At 40.3% G+C, this 8,189-nt stretch overlaps 1 pseudogene; it reads left to right on the top strand.

The window, feature by feature from the left end:
* The first annotated feature begins 550 nt into the window (after positions 1 to 550).
* On the top strand, positions 551 to 7,860 carry LOC138338138 (ethylene-insensitive protein 2.2-like; annotated as a pseudogene).
* Positions 7,861 to 8,189: the final 329 nt, after the last annotated feature.

Genomic DNA, 8,189 nt, shown 5'->3' with positions numbered 1-8,189 from the left:
GGTAGTTTCATTGGTTTTCTTAACAAAATCATCTTCTGCAGTTGATGAAGAGGTTGTTGATGAAGAAGCTCCATTACCTGTTCACACTTTACTTCGGAGGTCTGCACGCTTGTCTGCTCAAGCTCCGGTTCAAGGTCCGAGGAGATCGACACGTATTGCTCTGCAGAGGCAGAGTAATATGCGTGTCATACGTGTACACCGTCAGCGTCACTATCATCGTTGTCGTCCATATTGTAATTGTAGACGAAGCACTTGTCCATGCTACCTCTCTAGAACGTAATTAGTGACAGAAAAAGAGACAAACAAGTCTGTTTACATCTTCAAAACTTTGATTTGCATATATTTCCACTCTATTGATGTAGTTCCACTCTTATTCGAATGAAATTCTTCTTTTTAGATGTGATTTAACGTGTGTGTTTCTTTCTAAGTTCAACTTTTATGTATTTATAACAGATGAGAAGATTTAATCTTGCTTTATATAATAATTACTAGTTGAGTTTCTGGTCGTGCTGCGGTTGAGAGTCTGCTGGTTTTGAGGAAGCATTAGTGTGTTCGTGGCAGAGAGCGAATACATTGAATTTTTCTTTGTAAGTTCTATCCCTTAGCGTCTTCCGAGTTTTTCATTTCTTTAAATGTTTTATGAGATAACTTCTACATAGAAAGAAGAGACAAGAAGACACACATTACCAGTTGAAATGACGTCTTTTCTTGAAAAGTTAAATACATACCTTAAACTTCAAAGAAACTGGCTTATATTATCTTAATTTAGATCCTGAGTAGTAAAGCCAAAAGATCCCTCTCATCAGTTGAAATACGATGAGTTACAGATGGAAATGTGTGGTGGTGAGAAATGAGTTTTGGTGGAAGCTTTGTGATTACCATGGCATGCATGGTCACAGCTGAAGCGAAGTCCAAGAAAGTGGATATAATACTTGGTCTGGACTCAAAGGTGAATCCAAAACCTGCCCCTCCATCACTAAAAGTGGAAAGCAGTGTGTATATTCCATCGGGGAGTGCAAGGATACCAGAGTTTCGGATCAACTCGCATATGTACTCCCCCAAGCAGCAACTTGCGTCAAGCATTGTGGACTATGCTTATAGAGTCCCAAAGGAGCCATCTTCAGCATCTTCTATGTGGTCTAACCATATGAAACTGCTGAAAGCATGGCTGGCTTAGCCAACTCTAAGAAGTACTACAGCTTGCCTGATATCTCAGTGTGCGATGTTCCTCGCCAAGATTCTAAGTCTCAGATGGGAGAGCTCAATGGTACAATTCCATGGGGTTTGGACAATCTGGTGGTCGATCTACATACGAGCAAGCCCATATGAGTGGTTCACTTAGGGCAGGTGGTCCTCAGAGGTATGAAATATTCTCCTAAAGTCTGCAGAGATGTGTTCTCCTTGCAGTACAGCTCCAATTCAGGGACTGGATCCCTGTGGTCTTGACAGCCTTTTGAGCAATTTGGTGTAGCTGGTAAGCCAGATGTTGGTAGCGGTGATCATGGAACTGTTCATCTGCTCAATAGAGTACATCTACGGTTGACTTGGAAGCTAAGCTGCTTGAGTCTTTCAGAAGTTGTATTGTAAACTTTTGAAACTGGAAGGGTCTGAGTGGTTATTTAGGCAAGATGATGGGGCTGATGAGGATCTTACAGGTCGGATTGCTGCAAGAGAGAAATTTCTCTATAAAGCTGAAACTAGGGAGATAAGTAGATTGACCAACATTGGTGAATCACGCTTGTCTTCCAACAGGAAACCTGGTTCTGCCCCAAAACCTGAAGAGATGGATTACACCAAGTTCTTGGTGATGTCAGTTCCCCATTGTGGAGAAGGTTGTGTTTGGAAAGTAGATATGATTGTAAACTTCGGTGTGTGGTGCATTCACAGAATTCTTGAGCTTTCACCTACGGAAAGTAGGCCAGAGTTGTGGGGCAAATATACCTATGTTCTCTGGCTTGCTAACTATTTAAATCAAATTATGGATTCTGAAACTCCGTCTAGAGAATATAGGCAGCCCAGCATGGTTCAGCGAGTACTTTCTGCTTCTGTGCCAATGCTGCCGATTGCAGTTGGCTATGTTGATCCTGGGAAATGGGCTGCAATGGTTGATGGAGGAGCTCGATTTGTCATGCCAGTACTCTTGTTCAATTTTGCTGTCATCTGTGCTGGTATCTGTCTGCTTGGATAGCCTTAGGTACAGACCAAGATCTGGCGCAGGTAGTGTTCTTTCATTGCAATTTAACTTTTGATTGTGTCTAAGTAGTGATGAATCTAAGTAAATCGAACATGCATGGACATTGATTCTCCTGCTCTTATATGTTTCATTTAGAACACCCATAGCAAGGACAGTTCTTCTTTTTTTTTTTTTGTGCTAACCTGGTGTTTGGGCCAGTTTATGCACATCTTGTATTTTGTTTAACTGGTGATGTATAATAACTTCGTTGTCCTTGATGATGTCAAAGATTTGCAGTGAAGAATATGACAAAGTTACAAGCATATTCCTAGGAATTCAAGCTGAGGTTTCGATGATTGCTCACAATGGTAATTTTTCTATTTCATTTTGTGTATACTCTGGCTTCCGACATTATGACCTTTTCTAGCGCATCAACTTACGATCACTTGATTCTGATAGGTTTTGGGCACTGCACATGGGCTTAATGTTGTGTTTGGAATTGACCTGTTTAGCTGTGTGTTCCTGACTGCAACCAGTGCCATTTTCTTTCAACTGCTTGCTTCTCTCTTTGTAAGTCTTACTACTAACTATCCTTGTGTACTTTCTGTTATTGGCATCTTGAATTATCTCAGATTCTTGTCGTATAGTCCTAGTCTCTCATAAATAATAATGATTTTAAAACTATATGTCTAGGACAAGGGCAGTTCAAAATTGTTATGCATTGGCTGGGCAAGCTTTGTACTGCTCTCTTATGTTTTTCGAGTGGTCATAACTTAACCTGAAACTTCATTCTCCATTGGTGCTATGCTGAATAAGTTTAGTGGAGAGAGTGCATTTGCACTGATGAGTCTTCTTGGAGCAAGTATTATGCCTCACAATTTTTACCTCCATTCTTCTATTGTACAGGTGCCTCTCTGTCAATGTGTGTGTGTGTTTGTGCATGTGCATGCATAAATATTGATCTGTGCTTGCAGGACGGAGGCATGCCTGTAACTTATAGAACAGTCTGTCACTGGACTGATTGTTAAGATAATTATTGGTATGCTAGATTGGGCCCTGATAACTCAAGGCTAAATGTTTTTTCAGTCTATTTTGTTGTTCCAGCCAGTCATTTGTGTGAATAGTTGTACTGCTTTCTTATATTCTGTAGCTCTTTAACTCTAGACTATCCATAGTCATGTGAGGTCCTCTCTAGATATATGGGTTGTGGCTGGTACCCAAGTCTTTAACTTGTACCATGTAATGGGGCTAGCTTATCTACTTATCTACTCTTTGCATCCTCTAGATGCCAGTAATAAAACAACTTCATCAGAAAAATGATTGGCCTGATAAATCTTTTACCCAACAGACTAGCAGACACTAGCCTAGCCCCTTAGTAACCAATATTGGCATGTATGCTTTGTTTTTCATGATGTTGATCGTGTGAATTCTGTTATTGCTTCCATCTTTTAATTGTCTGTCATGATTACTGAACTAACTGCTCATCCTTGGGACTTAAGTTGGCTTGGCCATGATCAGCTAAGTTGCGTAGGTTGACTCTTTAAAGAGATAAAATCTGTTGAACCAATCCGTGTTTCTGAAGCCTCTATTGTTAAGATTTTCGTGCTAGGGATCATAATTTTTGTGGTGGATGAGTTTATTTCTTCAGGAAAAAGGAAACCAAACTACAACAAAAAGAATGTTTTCTCACTTTTTCCTGTTTTAAGGGGGTGGGGTGTGGGGGAAGTGAGAAGGTTAAAGAGCATGTCGAAAATGAACTTGTGTGTCCTTTGCTTTTTCACCTGCACTATCTGTATTATATAATATCTTTGTGTATCCCTGAGCCGTAAGAGCCAATATTCACAGGGCAAGGGTGCTTAGGCATGATTACAACAGTCTAAAAGTGTAAAATATGTTCAGACATGCTCAAATCATTAATGATGTGTCTTCAACCTCCCTTGTGAAAAAAATGATGCGTCTTCGACATTGCCAGTGGATGTGGTTTTTTTTTGTGTATTTCCCTGTTTCTGATGCATTTGTTTTTGGATATTGAAAAGACAGATTTTTAGAAATTTCCATGTTCCATGTTATTTGTATGGTTTCCATTAGTCTCATTAATTATCAGAGCTTAGAAATAATTTGCTACTTGTGTTTTTGAGTTCAATACTAGACTGTCTCGTCTTTACCTCTATATATAAATTCTTTTCTGCAGCAAGGTAAGGAATCAATGGAGCTTTCAAGGGGAGCTCTGTGTCAGGACCATTTTTTTGCCATTGTTTTCATAATCAGTGCCATTTTCCTGGTCAACATGAATTCAGCAGCCAATGTGTCTGTCTTATAGTACTGGCCTTTTGTTGCTGACATTTCCGGACACATTGTCATTGCTCGATTAGGTTAGATTAGAACAGCAAAAGATGGTTCTGTCTAAGCTAGGCGCCTCTTTGAACTAGAAATATTAATGCTTTTCATGAATTATTGACGCAGGTGTTCAGAAGCTCAGTAGCACCATTCACCATAATGCTGGTTACATTTATTTCCAATCAAGTTACACCACTAACTCGGGATCTTGGTAGACCAGCAGTTGTGCATGACTTATTTGGAATGGCATCCCAGGCTGGCTTCATTATGTGACGATCAGAGTTATTTTCATTGTCCCAGCCCTTTATTGTGCATGGAATTCAGGAGCTGATAGCCTATATCAGTTACTAATATTAACACAGGTTGTGGTGGCTCTTGTGCTTCCATCTTCTGTCATACCCCTGTCCAGATTTGCTTCTTCCAAATCAATTATATTGGTGTTCTTATCTCTTGGCACATTTATCGGCTTACTTGGCCTAAAGATTATATTTGTCATAGAGATGATATTTAGAAATAGTGATTGGATTAATAATTTAAAGTGGAGTATCGGGAGTAGTGTGTCTACTCCATATGTTTTTCTCCTTATTGCAGCCTCTTTATCTCTTTGTCTGATGCTGTAATTAGCAGTAACTCCACTGAAATCTGCAAGTTCCAGGTTCGATGCTCAGGCATTTCTGCAAACGCCTATGCCTGAGTCATCAACTTGGTGTGTAATACTATGTTTGGTCTAGTAGAAGGGTCCTCCCAAAAGCAAGAAGGTGCATTTCATGTGAAAAAATCCTTGGTAAGCCATCCAGATTTATCAACTAAAGTTTAATCCTGATCAACTCTTGCCAGAAAGAATCACTCTTGGATTTTGAAAAGGTCCATCATTTGGCTACTATTGATGAGGGTAAATCTGAAACAACATTCTCAGCTCCTGCTGTTGGTCATCCTGAGGTATCTGTATCAGCAGGAGCAAGTTCCGGTGTGAAAAGTGTTTGTAATGAGCTGTCTGGTGTTGTATCTGTGGATACCAGTGTCTTCAATACTGAATCCGTGGACGTCGTAGAGAAGACTATTCGAATTGAAGGGGACATGGAAAATGACAGGGATGATGGAGATTCGTGGGAGGAGCCTTAAAAGGCAATCAGAGAGAACACTCAATCTTTTATTTCTGATGTTCCAGGGTCATACCTAAGTCTAAGTGGAAAACTAGAGGACACTGGGAATGATACGGGAAGTCTATCAAGATTAGCAGGTCTTGATTGTGCAGCCTAGGAGGCAGTTATCAGAAGTTCTAAATGAGTTTTGGTGGCAGCTTTATGCATGGCCACAGCAGAAGCGAAGTCCAAGAAGCTGGATATAATACTTGGTCTGGACTCAAAGGTGAATCCAAAACCTGCCCCTCCATCACTAAAAGTGGAAAGCAGTGTGTATATTCCATCGGGGAGTGCAAGGATACCAGAGTTTCGGATCAACTCGCATATGTACTCCCCCAAGCAGCAACTTGCGTCAAGCATTGTGGACTATGCTTATAGAGTCCCAAAGGAGCCATCTTCAGCATCTTCTATGTGGTCTAACCATATGAAACTGCTGAAAGCATGGCTGGCTTAGCCAACTCTAAGAAGTACTACAGCTTGCCTGATATCTCAGTGTGCGATGTTCCTCGCCAAGATTCTAAGTCTCAGATGGGAGAGCTCAATGGTACAATTCCATGGGGTTTGGACAATCTGGTGGTCGATCTACATACGAGCAAGCCCATATATGAGTGGTTCACTTAGGGCAGGTGGTCCTCGGAGGTATGAAATATTCTCCTAAAGTCTGCAGAGATGTGTTCTCCTTGCAGTTCAGCTCCAATTCAGGGACTGTATCCCTGTGGTCTTGACAGCCTTTTGAGCAATTTGGTGTAGCTGGTAAGCCAGATGTTGGTAGCGGTGATCATGGAACTGTTCATCTGCTCAATAGAGTACATCTACGGTTGACTTGGAAGCTAAGCTGCTTGAGTCTTTCAGAAGTTGTATTGTATAACTTTTGAAACTGGAAGGGTCTGAGTGGTTATTTAGGCAAGATGATGGGGCTGATGAGGATCTTACAGGTCGGATTGCTGCAAGAGAGAAATTTCTCTATAAAGCTGAAACTAGGGAGATAAGTAGATTGACCAACATTGGTGAATCACACTTATCTTCCAACAGGAAACCTGGTTCTGCCCCAAAACCTGAAGAGATGGATTACACCAAGTTCTTGGTGATGTCAGTTCCCCATTGTGGAAAAGGTTGTGTTTGGAAAGTAGATCTGATTGTAAGCTTCGGTGTGTGGTGCATTCACAGAATTCTTGAGCTTTCACTTATGGAAAGTAGGCCAGAGTTGTGGGGCAAATATACCTATGTTCTCAACCGTCTTCAGGTAAAGGCCTCATATCCTATTTATCTTTTTTTTTTTCTCTCACAGAATTCTTGAAGTTCTCTTTTTCTTTCAATAATTGAAGTTATTTTTGAGCATGGAGAAATGAAGCATGCTTTTTGGTGTTATCCCACAATCCTTCCTGAAAACCCTCTTTAAAGCTTATATCTCACATCATTTAAGGTTTAAATAACCGTATTTTGTGTTAGATTCATTGTTGGACCTTGTTGCCAAAAAAGATATTGTAGTGTCCTTTTATTTTAAGGTGGCTAAACAAGTGGTAAAAGCTTCAGACACCACAAAACTGTAGGGTGGGGGTCATTTGTTTGAAATTGTCCTTTCTTGGAACAGCGGGAAAGTGCTATAATTGAGTTGGTCTTGACGCTCAACATCAATGTGTCAACCTCACAATATTGAGCTGCTAGTATAAGATTTATTATTTATCTGATAATCATTTACCAACTTCAGGGCATAGCATTTTTGAAGCCCCTGAGCCATTGTTGTTTGTCTTTGAATTGGGGTTGGCCGCCCTTCAATTATAATTGAAACATGCTGTCACAAACGAAACAGGGCCGAGGAAAATGTACGACTACAGCAATGCTCTTAGAGATGATCAAAGACGTGATGACGGCAATTTCCTGTCGAATGGGCACTGCATTAGGGGATTTGAAGGAAAAGAGAACCTGGCATCCGCGCTGTAAACCAGTAGGGGTGGCTGGTGGACTAGGCACGCAAAGTAATGATGTCGGCCTCATCACCCCTTTCATCTTGTAATGCTCTTTTCTCAGATCATTCATAGCAAATGACTGGTGAGATCACCATTGTTCTTAGTTTCTGTGTATTTGAATCTTTGCAGCTTATTCACCCCCACCCTTTACCTCAATCTGTATACATAGAATAAAATGTTGTTACGAGATTATTGTAAAACTAAAGATGTTACTATAAGACATGCACTTCTCTTCCTTTTTCTTTCTATAGTGCTATCTATGTTGAACCAATGGAAACAGCCTCTAGCTCTTTATTACTTTTAATATCAAAAGGTGGTTGTATACTACTACCGAATTACTTTTAATATCAAAAGGTCGTTGTATTTTCGAGGGTCTATTGAAAACCACCTCTTTACACGGGGTATGGGTTGTTGTTGTATTGTATACTACTTCTACTTCCTTTTTATGTGGTGGAACTGTTAGTTGTAGTTTGCACTTAGTTGCCATACAAGTTACTAACTTTACCTCTTTCTGTGTAGAATAATAGAGGAAAATTCCTCTTTTTTGTGGTCTCATGATTCCCAATAAAT

Source organism: Solanum lycopersicum, chromosome 9 (assembly GCF_036512215.1).
Source record: "Solanum lycopersicum chromosome 9, SLM_r2.1".
Lineage (NCBI taxonomy): Eukaryota > Viridiplantae > Streptophyta > Magnoliopsida > Solanales > Solanaceae > Solanum > Solanum lycopersicum.
Note: the sequence above shows the minus strand (reverse complement) of the source record. Positions and strands in the feature narration are given on the sequence as shown.